At 43.1% G+C, this 12,758-nt stretch overlaps 1 protein-coding gene across 7 annotated transcripts in view; it reads left to right on the top strand.

Annotated features, from left to right (window-relative positions):
* LOC128702095 (probable serine/threonine-protein kinase dyrk2) overlaps positions 1-12,758 on the top strand; it is a 148,904-nt gene that overhangs the window by 52,428 nt on the left and 83,718 nt on the right. The gene's annotated exons all lie outside the window — the stretch shown is intronic.

Here is a 12,758-nt window from a genome sequence, read left to right as displayed (position 1 = left end):
TCTCTCTCTCTCTCTCTCTCTCTCTCTCTCTCTCTCTCTCTCTCTCTCTCTCTCTCTCTCTCTCTCTCTCTCTCTCTCTTTTCCCCCTTGACAGTGGTCAAGAGCGGGGCCGCAGCGACGTTACGTTATAGTGTCTGGGTTAGTAATGAATTATTCCAGCTCCAGTATTGGGAATTATAATTTTAAATAAACAACGAATCGTTCAGAATATCCGATTGATTGTTTTTAATTTTTAACTGAAGTAACAGTTAATATGATGCCTGGAATGAGCAACATGCCAGGCTTTATTTGGCTGGAAACTGGTGGATTTGTTTTGTAAGTACTCGTGGTGTTTGTGTAGTGTTGTGGGGCGGCATTTTATTATGGTGATAAAGGTGGTGCTTCAGACTAGTTTCCCCCGGAGCTCTGTGGTGCTTCAGACTAGTTTCCCCCGGAGCTCTGTGGTGCTTCAGACTAGTTTCCCCCGGAGCTCTGTGGTGCGTCGAACTAGTTTCCCCCGAGCTGTGGTGCTTCAGACTAGTTTCCCGGAGCTCTGTGGTGCTTCAGACTAGTTTCCCGGAGCTCTGTGGATGCTTCAAACTAGTTTCCCCGGAGCTCTGTGGTGCTTCAGACTAGTTTCCCCCGGAGCTCTGTGGTGCTTCAAACTAGTTTCCTCCGGAGCTCTGTGATGCTTCAGACTAGTTTCCCCCGGAGCTCTGTGATGCTTCAAACTAGTTTCCCCCGGAGCTCTGTGGTGCTTCAGACTAGTTTCCCCCGGAGCTCTGTGATGCTTCAAACTAGTTTCCCCCGGAGCTCTGTGATGCTTCAGACTAGTTTCCCCCGGAGCTCTGTGGTGCTTCAAACTAGTTTCCCCCGGAGCTCTGTGATGCTTCAAACTAGTTTCCCCCGGAGCTCTGTGGTGCTTCAGACTAGTTTCCCCCGGAGCTCTGTGGTGCTTCAGACTAGTTTCCCCCGGAGCTCTGTGATGCTTCAGACTAGTTTCCCCCGGAGCTCTGTGATGCTTCAGACTAGTTTCCCCGGAGCTCTGTGATGCTTCAAACTAGTTTCCCCCGGAGCTCTGTGGTGCTTCAGACTAGTTTCCCCTGGAGCTGTGGTGCTTCAGACTAGTTTCCCGGAGCTCTGTGGATGCTTCAGACTAGTTTCCCCGGAGCTCCTGTGGTGCTTCAGACTAGTTTCCCCCGGAGCTCTGTGTTGCTTCAGACTAGTTTCCCCGGAGCTCTGTGATGCTTCAGACTAGTTTCCCGGAGCTGTGATGCTTCACACTAGTTTCCCCCGGAGCTCTGTGATGCTTCAGACTAGGTGGTGCTTCAGACTAGTTTCCCCCGGAGCTCTGTGGTGCTTCAGACTAGTTTCCCCCGGAGCTCTGTGGTGCTTCAGACTAGTTTCCCCCGGAGCTCTGTGGTGCTTCAGACTAGTTTCCCCCGGAGCTCTGTGGTGCTTCAGACTAGTTTCCCCCGGAGCTCTGTGGTGCTTCAGACTAGTTTCCCCCGGAGCTCTGTGGTGCTTCAGACTAGTTTCCCCCGGAGCTCTGTGGTGCTTCAGACTAGTTTCCCCCGGAGCTCTGTGGTGCTTCAGACTAGTTTCCCCCGGAGCTCTGTGATGCTTCAGACTAGTTTTCCCCGGAGCTCTGTGATGCTTCAGACTAGTTTTCCCCGGAGCTCTGTGATGCTGTGTCGCTCGACCTTCCGCGGTATTCCCACCACCTGGTGATGCTTGAAGCAACGTCTTTCTTGCTTCACTCACGCTTTTGTTCTTGAACTTTAGCCACACTATCTTCTGCGTCCACTTTCTTACTTGTAACTTAGTCACTAATAAGTGACTAAGTTACAAACAAAGGCGGACTTGCCCAGCTGAAGTACCACGACCAGAGAGCATGTGGGAGTCATCTTTCATTTGAGTTTTGGGTCACTTCAGCATAGTGACATTGTATGCCTCCTTCATTTGGCTGCCTGGATTGGGGAGGGGGAGATATGGCTGTACTCTTAACGTTAAAAAACAGTGCAGAGCTCCTCATTAATATTAGATAGCCTAGCAAGTTGTCGTATGAGGCACCGATTCAAGTTCGAGTAAGGAGACTGGCTGCGGCAGAGTACAGATTCCGCAAATGATGTTGGGACACATTCTGTTGCATTCCAAAGAATTCACTGCACCACGCACTTTATGCAAGACAGTGCCACATGTCAAAACACGTCAAGAAATAGTTGCAGGAGCAGCTCTGCTCTCGGTTCTCCCTGCTTCCAGCCGTCACACAGGAGTAACAACCCTGATTTCATAGCTACATGTGCACTCCGCATGAAGAACTTCAGTAATCACTCCACAGACCCCCATGACACTGCCCCTACATCCCGGTCCCAAACCAGGTCTTCCGCTGGATGGGCTGATCAACCAGGCTGTTAAGGAGTTTATTGTATGCACCACAACGCTACTGATAAGCAACCGTGATCGGTTTCGAGAGTCTAATACCTCACTCTTGCCAGGGACCAGGCTTGTTTGGTCAGTCAGGTTGTTGCTTGCTGTTGACGACCCTCTGGCCCACATGTCTTCTACAACCTAGTTGATCTGGCACTTACCATAAGCAGTGGTCCAGTTTCCGCTTGACTATTTCTACACTTGTTCCTGCAGAATTATTGGTATCTGTTGGCAATATGTTGAATAGTGTAGGCCCACTGTTGTTAACTTGGGGTTCTCGTATTGTGTCCATGGCGCCTCTACTTTTCACTGGAATGTCGGGTGCGTTTAGAAAGTAATATTTACAGTTTTTTACTTGGTGCAGCAGCAGCAAGAGCAGCAGCAGCAGCAGCAGCAGCAGCAACAGCAGAAGAGCAGAGCCTCGTGCCTCATCGTGGCGGTCAATATGTGGGAGTCCGGGCTGCATCCCGCAGTCCTTCCTACAATCGCCTCTCTTCAGTGTTTCTAATGTCTCGTGTTGGACCTCCTACCCTCTCACCCTTTATTTTCTCATCTACACCTTTCTTCATCTCCGCAACATTCTTCTTTCAGTTCAATATTACATCTTCGTGATGTAATTTAGCACAAATGACACTGCAGTCTGCTCACACTGCAACCTAATTCAAGTAAAAACTGATTTATAGCTCACTGGGCAGTATTCAGCTCAAAACCAAAAGGTCCCGAATTCGATCTTCAGGCGAAGGGAAGGCTTATTGACAATTCTCTTATACCCGGTCCTTGTTTACTCAAGTTATTAAAGTACCCGAGTGTTAGTAAAGTGTCAGGGGTCGCATCATTAAGTGTGGTTGTGGTAGGATGCCACCTCATAGAGTGTAAAGAAGTCAAAGACGCCAGAAGACCCTCCATCACCCACTACATAACATCCTTAACAAGAACTATGCCAATTTAATTTCAGCAAGTCTCATTAACTGGTAAGACGTTCTCTGTTATTGATAAATTACTGACAATATTCTGAACAACACATTCAAAATAATTATAGAGAAGTTAGGAACATTAGTGCTAGAAACCTGATTGTACATGTTACTTGAAAAATAAAAAAAATACGACTTAAATATTTTCATCGTGGCTGACATAGCGCGATATTATCCTTGTGAACATTATTTATTCAGGTAGTGGCATCCGCTGAGGACACAGGAAATCTTCGAGTCTGTGGAGACTGTAACCCTGGACGACACCTTCAATTTTTGGCTTATCTGTTAGCAAAGAAAAAATTACTTGTAAGAATGATGAAGGTTCCATAATGTGCACGGTATTGTATCACAACTGCAAGGAATTATATATTGGTTTAGCAGAACTTTTGCCATTATGCTATGTTATTGTGTGTGTGAGACACCCCCCCCCCCACACACACACACCGAGTGGAAGGGGGCAGTATTATTGACCTAGAAAATGTCTGCCATATTCACTTTGCACATCCGCTCTAAAATAACCACTTCAAGTAAAGGGGGGGGGGGAACTTCAGAGACTCGTGAATCTTGGAAAGAGGACCAGAGAACTGGTTAAATAAAGTATTGCTCTCCAGCAATACTTGGATTAGATTGTTACCTACAAACAACAGCATCAAGGCTTCTTGATTAACGTGTCAGGCAAATGGCCTGATCGCAGGAACACTCGTTAGAGGTCCTTCATGTTCTTGTAATTCAGGCCTCTCACTACCCTACACACTACAACCCTTCCTGATTTTCCTTGTTTCCAGACCTGTCATATACTATCCTCCAGACTACAACCTTCCCCTGCCTCTTTTCCAAACCTTATATACTACCCTCTAGACTACAACCCTCCCCTTCCTCCCCCCCCCCCCGTTAACAGATCTCTCGTACTATCATCCACTCTATCATGAGCTACTGTTACCATTACAGTATCACCGAGACACATTCCCCCTTCTTCCAATGTTTCCAGACCTCTCACACTGCCATCTACACTGTGTTGAGTCTGTTACCATTTTAACGGAGAATGGTCACATCTGCCGCGTCCTGCTCTCCTACTCACTATGATATCTACCTGGAAGTTACCTGGAGGTTATTCCGGGGATCAACGCCCCCGCGGCCCGGTCCATGACCAGGCCTCCCGATGGATCAGGGCCTGATCAACTAGGCTAGGCTTTGTTTACACAAGATACCTATGTTTTCACTATCGTATTGCATCACAGTGGTTTTCGTACGTCAGATGAAATCTGTCAGCCGGAGCCGCGAGACTTGAGTAGGTCAGTGATATCAAGCAATGCCCTACGGGTTTATTTGCCATGTGGGTTTCAAAGATTTTGTTCTGGTAAAGGTAGAGTTATCACTTTGGAAATACCATCTGAGGATGGTTTATCTCGTGGAATTTACGAGGATGAAAGGAAGACCGGACCCTGAAACCTGTGATCTTGTGACCTGAATGTTCTCGCCAGTGAGCTACCCCTCCAGTGAGTTCATATCAGGAGACAGTACCTACTAGATGGCGGGGAGATCCCTCAGGCGTCCATCCCTTCCCCCTGGTACCCCTCGCATGCGTGTAAGCTTCCTGAGCATGTGTACATTTCTGTTCCTCCCCCACACGTTTGCCTATCTTGGGACGCTTTAGGGGGATGCTTTCTATCCATTTTGGCTTTTTTTTTTCGTGTGTGTGTGTGTGTGTGTGTCACGTTTAATGTGTGTGTCAAGGCAGACCGAAACGTCATCGTAAGCTTCTCTCCTACGTGCGGGTTATTTGTTGATTTTTTTTGTAATTTTCACTCGTGTCCATCCATTTACCTTTGTTAGCGCGGTTAAAAGGAATTTGGCAAGGTTTCAAGGTGAGCAGTAATGCTGGGAGCGAACCCGTCTTGTGTCTTGTGAATTTTTGAGTAAGCAAGGTTCTGTAATTATTAAGAATTGTTGACCAGCTAACATGGATCTGATAAGGTTTGACCTCCTCATTAATGTTGTTGGGGCGTGGCTGATGGTGGTCCAGTCATTAGTTTTGTCATAATCAACAAGGTTGCCTTACTTTTACATGTGTAAGGGAGAAACATGGTAACGCTGACAGGTATGGGCTTGATAATGCTATATGCAGTGTTATAACATCATTGATATGTAATACCGACGAATTGGAGAATTAGACACGTGTGCCAGAACTGGTTATTCTTATTATGAAGACATTTCGCCAACCAGTGATTTTATCAGTACAGTGCATGGGCAGCAACACAAGAGATACACGACTTATTCACCTAAGTAGCAGGTGTTTAGACCGTAGTCTTGATGAATCTCTAGACTACAGTACTGAACAACTGCTGCTGCTTGCCTTAAGGACTGATTACCTAATTTCTACCTCTTTAGTCTTTTGTTTTTGTCCCTGTATTGTATTAATAAAAACTACTTGTTGGGGAAACATGTACGTAATAAAGATACCCAGTTGTTGCACATGTCTGATTCTTCATTATGCAGAACGAACTTTTGTTTAGACAACGTTTCGCTCATGGTAGACTTGATATTTATCTAACCTATTTTTAATGCTACCCAAAATATTAGCTGCAGTGACTACCTGGCAAATTATACCACTCGTCTGCAACTCTACTGACGACTAAGACGTACTACAACTTGAGTAGACTTAGTGCCGAAACGCTTCTTATGCTCTCGCTTATAAACTAGGTGATGTAAAGTTAGATTATACGAAATGTGAAAAAGTCTTAGGGGTCATGGTAAGCAAAAGCATGAAAACAAGACAGTAGTACCTAAGCGTGAGCAGGTGAAGGGTTTCGGCAGTAAAGATACTGAGTAAAGCAAATTTGTTTTATTAGTGAACTAAGACGAATGTTCTGGTAATGCTAATACTGAAACATTGAAAAATAAGTTAGACAAATGGAATTGTTTGATATCAGTGATTTAACATTGGTCAACAAGGCCTATTACAGTCCCCCTTCATTGTTATTTTGGTGAACAGCATCCATGGGTGGGGGACGACTGTCGTATTCTGTTAAGTTTAAAATGGATTTTTTTTTCCACTCGGGCAAGATTGTCATGAACACGCGAGATGATTGGTAACTCTTACCAAATACTTAGATTCAGTATAAACATACTTATCTTTATGCTTCTTTATAGTAATTAATTTTGTAATATTTTTTTTCCAACCTAGGAGACCTGGTCTGAGACCGGGCCATGGGGAAGATGATCCTTTGAATCACAAACAGGTGGTTGAACTACGTAGCGTTAGTGTTTCCTTTGGCACTGAGGAGCATCGTTGAGCAAAGTAGCGCGATAGTGTTATGTAGGATAGTGCTTTCTAGTTTGTTGATGGTAAATACTTGGAGGAGGAGTCTTGCGACACACTTGGCACTAGGTAGTGATCATTTAGTTTGTGGAAGGAGCTACCAGACTGGCGCACCTCCCCATCTCCCTCCCTCCGTCACTGCGTACATGTTGGTAATGCCACAAGCACAACATTGTTCAACGGTCTCTCCCCTTCACCAGTATTATTTATTATTATTATTATTATTATTATTATTATTGAAATTAGGTCATTCGTCTCACTCCACCCGGGGATCGAACCCAGAAACTCTCAGGTGTGTATAGGTTCTAAACGCTGACTACCTCCTCGTAGCTTAAGTAGTAGAGTAATTCTCGGTGTCCCGTTTTCAGTAATGAATTTATTTGTTTGAATTAACTCTTTCAATTTATTAAATTGTGCTACTAATCTCCACGGGAAAACTTGTATATTGATAAATGTCATTATTTTTTCACACTGAAGATGCTACGGAATTCTTAATTCTTTCCGACTCTTTTATGACTTTATATATGGTTATCATCTCTGCTTGTTTCCCCGTCAGCCAGTGAGGACATCTTTAGCGTCTTTTAGCGTTTGTTAGGCTTTCATTGTGTGTGTGTGTGTGTGTGTGTGTGTGTGTGTGAAAGGAAATGTAAGGCAGGAGTGGCGCCGAGGTGACCAAAAAATGCTAACATGGGCTGTGGCACCGTAGATAACTTGAGAGTTGGCAGCAGTGGCAGGTGATGCTGGGCCACAGCGTGGCGCCCTTGTGCGTACTGCAGCGTCTTGTGTGCGTGCGCGTGCGTGAGGGCGTATTTACTCTAACGTCCTGTGTGTGCACTTACGGGTGCCCTGATAGCTACTGCAGTGTCTTGTGTACGTCTCTCTCATTACCTATTTGTAATCCTCTATAGCTCCTGGAGCAGAGCTCGTGGTGTTATATCGTCACTAATTTATTAAACCTTCTAATGGTTGGCTCACTGTTGCCTCTTTTTAAATTATTTCATTGTTCGATTACTCTGCGGAAAAAAAAAATCTAGTATGCTCTCAACTCTTTTTTTTCCACTATTAAACTGTGGGTGTTATCCCTAATGTAGGTACTAAATAACTTTGATGTGCTTTCATCTTTATACAAGACGTTACATGTGGTTTTGTTATATCTCCTCTTAATCCTTGTAGCAGCCATCGTCCACATCTTTCATCATATCTCGCAATTTTAAACTTCCAACTTTCCATTTTTATATTTAGATGTGGGTACCACACAACCGCTGCATTTTACAATTTTGGCCTAATGTATGCTGCAAACTGCTTTTTTTTATAATTTATCCATTCATGTACTTTATTTTTCACCACTTTAACACATGAATTTTTCAGTTTTGTTCATGAACTTTGCTCCAAGGTACGTCAGTCTCTAATATTTTGTCAGTTTTTATTCTTCATGTGGTTTAATTTCACCTTCCGTTTTCTTTGTTACCATTCCTTTATCACTCCATTTGTTCTGTTTATCTAATTCATCCTGTTAAGATTGTCATTTTTATTGTTTATTTGATCTAAGGTTTTAAGTCATTCGTGAATGTAGTTATTACTCTATTACTGGGGGTTAGCGAGGAAGAAACGTACGTATGTACGTACGGTGTGTGTGTGTGTGTGTGTGTGTGTGTGTGTGTGTGTGTGTGTGTGTGTGTGTGTGTGTGTGTGTGTGTGTGTGTGTGTGTTTACAAATGCCGCCATGCACCTAGACGTTCAGCTGTCACGCTGCACGTGTTTTGTTTTGATGATTGTGACTAGTTTGGTTGTAAATGGTATGCTGATACCGACAAAGTATGGAAAAGGACACTTGTGTACAATTGAGGACATATATTGAAGGAAACTTTTTACCAGTTGTTGTTTCATCGGTCCTAATGAGGCCACTCCTGGCGAAACATTTCATTTAATGTTTTGAACTGTACTCAAGTGTCCCTTTCCGCACGTGATTTTGACTATTGATATGTGATGGTGTTCGAGCATATAGTGGTGTATGGTAGTGGTGTGAATGGTGGCGGGCAGGAGTGTGGGTGCCCGTGCCAGCAGCCTGGGCCAGCTGCAGAGTATTTATACAGAGCCCAACCTAAGCAACCACGGGGCAGGCCAACTAGGCTGCCTCGCCCTCAACAACACCAACACAAACTATATATGTTATCACTATACTGTAACTGTCACCGGTACTAACACCATTAATAAGTCATCACCCTCACCACCCCTACCCACAACCACGTCCCACCACCATCACCATAGTCACTACCTGCCTTCCCCCTCACCACCACCACCATTACCACCAGAAGTACTACTTTCCTTCCAATTATCCAGCACCGTCATCTAACAATTATGCATCGCCATCTAACCACCTATCGCCAATACTACCATACAATGCTGTTAACTAACCATTCAACACTATCAATAACATTTGTGTTAATTGTAGTTTCTCAGTCAAGAGGTATTACACTTGGAGGTATAAAGGAGCAGGATACCTCTGCTACACCTGTATCCGGTTAGTCTGTCTGCTGTCCCAGCCTGGGATGTGACTATATAGTCAGCATTCAGGCTGTTGCTACCAGCAACCCGCAAGCCAACCTATGTATAATATATCGCTGGTATAAAATACCAATCAGATGATGAATTAGACATGTGCAATATTTGTTCATCTTTATTAGACTTTTGCTAACCAGAGACTTATTACCACAAAGCAGGGACATAAGCGGAAGATTGTAGATGAGGTAATCGGTCCTCAGCCTCGCAGAAATCATGTATATACAGAAGACAGTGAAAGGTTAGATAGCAAGTCCCTGAGCCTAGGAGCAGGTGTTGAGCTCCGTAGTCTTGATGAATCTGAAGCACAAGCAGGACGATGGGTGCATATATATATACACAAGTCAGATGAGATGCAGCAGGTCAAGGTATTGGAAGTAGGTCATGGCCCAAGAGTTGGGTCAGAGGTTACTAAGTAGCCTCTGTTCAAAGTCCTCTGTTCCAAGATTCCATGAAGTTAGCATTATTTTGTCATCATCTGATAATTGTGTAGCTCATTCTTTTTTAAGACGGTAGACATTTTAAAGTGTGATGTTTGCGCTGTTGGTATGTAATTTGTAGTCATCATTCAACTGCCACCTTTGTGAAGTAAGGTTGTCTACACGTTGTCTACACATTGTCTACACATTTTAGGGCGTCTGGGATCTCTGCTTAATCTAAAACTGTTTTCTAAATGCACGTGTTAATGATATTTTGTATTAATGTATAAATATAACAGTTAGACTCCGGTATCTGTAACATGCACCTGCTGTTGGCTGAATAACTTGTGCGTTTGAAAGTTTATGATAAAAAGTATTTAACTCCTGTGGTGTTGATCAGACTAAGTTAATGCGTTTAAGGATTTTTTTTTTTAAGTCATCTGTATATGACTCCTTTAAGAAGGGCCAATAACGTTTAAAAATTTCAGATTTTATTTTTAATTTCCTGAATGACTGTTTTTCTTGTGTCTGGTAGGAATGTTTTGGTTTCTCTTCTATATCGGTAATTTCTGTGTAAAGTTTCTTTGCATTGTTGTGACATTTACCGTTTTTCGTGGTATTTCAGCAACTTTTTCTAGAGTTCTCTATCATTTTAAGCTTTCTCAGCAGGACATATTTTATGCAGCCTCGGTACACTTCCGCATTCATCGCTCAATAGTTTGTGTTTAAAGTTCTCAAGCTGTTTCCCAGAGAATTTTGATAGTTCCTTGTTTATTATGCCCTTGTCAAATCTTAGGTTAGTTGCATATGAACGTGGATAAGAGATATTGGCTATATGATGACACTGGCTCAGTCAAATTGTGTTAATATAAGCTATGAAATGCAATTGAGGTAAAAAAAAAAGGTGGATGAGTGAGGTTGACAAGGTTACCCGAAGACTGTGTCGGACCAGGCTTCCTAGTCGGTCGCCTGATAAACCATGCTGTTGGTGCCTACCGCACAGTCGATTGTAGGTACCACAGTTGGCTGATAGGGAACTAACTTGAGAGACTTGCTTAGTTCCCTCTGGAAGACAGATAGAGGTATGTTGGTAATACGCCTTGTAAATAACTGGTTTAGTGTCCAATTCATCAATACACCATACAAAGGGAAGGTGTTGAAAAGTCTTGATCTCCTTACACTTAAGTTCTCCCTGTATCCCTGCATTTCATTGAAAGTATTTTGCGCCATCTACCGTGTGCAGATTTGGGACCAATCTCGAGAATTTTCCAAGTATAAATTATGATTCTTTTTCCTCGTCTACTTTTGAAATTTATACTGGAAAATGTAGGCGTTCTGTACATTCTGCAGTTCTCGAATTTCGACTGCTTATATAAGGTGCTGTTAAGATGCAGCAATATTATATTCTAGAGAGCATATATTGTTTTGAAGGTTTTAGTTATCCAGCCTATCAGTTTCCGTTTGTGATAGCACTGCCATAGTCCCTAAACTTACTTCAGTATTAACACTCCTGAGTCCTCTTTCGCTCTGTTGAATGTTTTAAACATTCCATTCCACTTTTATTTCTACATTGTTTCCAAAGTGGAGTAAATGAAACTTGTCTTTGCTGCAAATCTGGTTTCCCGTGACCCACTGGAAGACCTTGTTATTATCAGCTGAGAGATTTACTGTGCCCTCAGTAGATGCTACTCTAATACGAATATTGGTATCGTCTAAATTTCTATGTTAAATACGAGAAGGAGAATTGGGATAAGTACTGTGCTTTGGGGAGCAGCTTTTCGTTGTGGTCTGATTTGTTGAAAATTAAAAATCCAGCTACCCACTTTTCTCATTGCTTCATTTGCACGCATTTTGTGAGCTTATTACACTATGGTTATGATTATATTTGCTGAAGACTTTTACGAAGTCTGTGTATACTACGTCTGTATTTTGTTTCTTCTAGTGCATCCAAGAGTATGTAATGGCTCCATGTGTTTACCAATCTTACTTCTTAACCCACTTTCATCACAGAATATCGGGTCTTGTGAAAACTGAACACAATCATATTTTAATTATGGTATGTCACTTATTTATTTGTCATTAGGTTTCATCTCATAAGCAAATGTCCAATTTTGGATGTGGTTTTTGCCTTGGTTTTCGCATGCCAGTCAGTAATATGGGTTTCTTTCAATTGCGTTAGTGGTTTTGTTCAATCTGTTGGACGGGGTTCCGGGAGTAGGAAAATTCTCGAAACTCATCAAAGGAAAAGTTAAGCCTCCAGGACTTTGCATTCAAGTTTATCTCTTCAGTATTTCTTTTCACCCTTAAAGTGTGATAAGTTTGAAAGGATCATCGAAACTTCAGTTTGCGAGAGCTGGGAGTAACAGTATGAGAAGGCCTCACATTTAAGAATCACAAAGTTGCTGTCACTCCCGGAACGTAAGATACGCTGGGTAACTACAGCACTCTAAAAAAACGCCAAAGCCTGGTCACAGACCTGGGCGCGGGAGCGTTGATTCTCGAAACCCTCTTCAGGTAGTGATGATACCCTTCCGGTCACGTGTTGTCTCCAAGTTGAAATATTTTTATATACTAACGACACTGTTGAAGGCAAGAGAGATTGCAGAGTTAGAAAATGTGCAAGGAACCTTTACTGCTCATATAGATTCAGACTTCTGAACTACTGAGAATGCTTGAAGTCCCTCGAATGGTAGTCCTTGAAACGTCGGCGAGAAAGGTACATTATAATTGGCACCTGGAAAATCCTGGAGGGGCTAGTCCCAAACGTACATACCTAAATCACTCCATATCAGAGGAGGAGAAAGGAAAAATTGTGCAAAATACTTCCATTAAAAAGAAGGGTGGGGGAATGTTTAGCTGGCTTGTGGTGCATATCTTGGATTGCTTGCGGTCAGCATTAGCAACCTGATTGATCAGGTCAGCAGCCAGGAGGCCTGGTATGAGACCAGACAAAGGCGCGGGGTCGATGACTCCAAGAGTTGTTGCAAGGTATGGTACAGGGGTTGTACCGCGTCTTGAAAGTATTGATGATGTTACATTGAAAGTAGAGAAGTCTGTGAAAAAATAATTAAGTTTATATAA

This window comes from Cherax quadricarinatus, chromosome 83 (assembly GCF_038502225.1).
Source record: "Cherax quadricarinatus isolate ZL_2023a chromosome 83, ASM3850222v1, whole genome shotgun sequence".
In the NCBI taxonomy this organism is placed as follows: domain Eukaryota; kingdom Metazoa; phylum Arthropoda; class Malacostraca; order Decapoda; family Parastacidae; genus Cherax; species Cherax quadricarinatus.
This window is presented reverse-complemented; position numbering and strand designations above follow the sequence as displayed.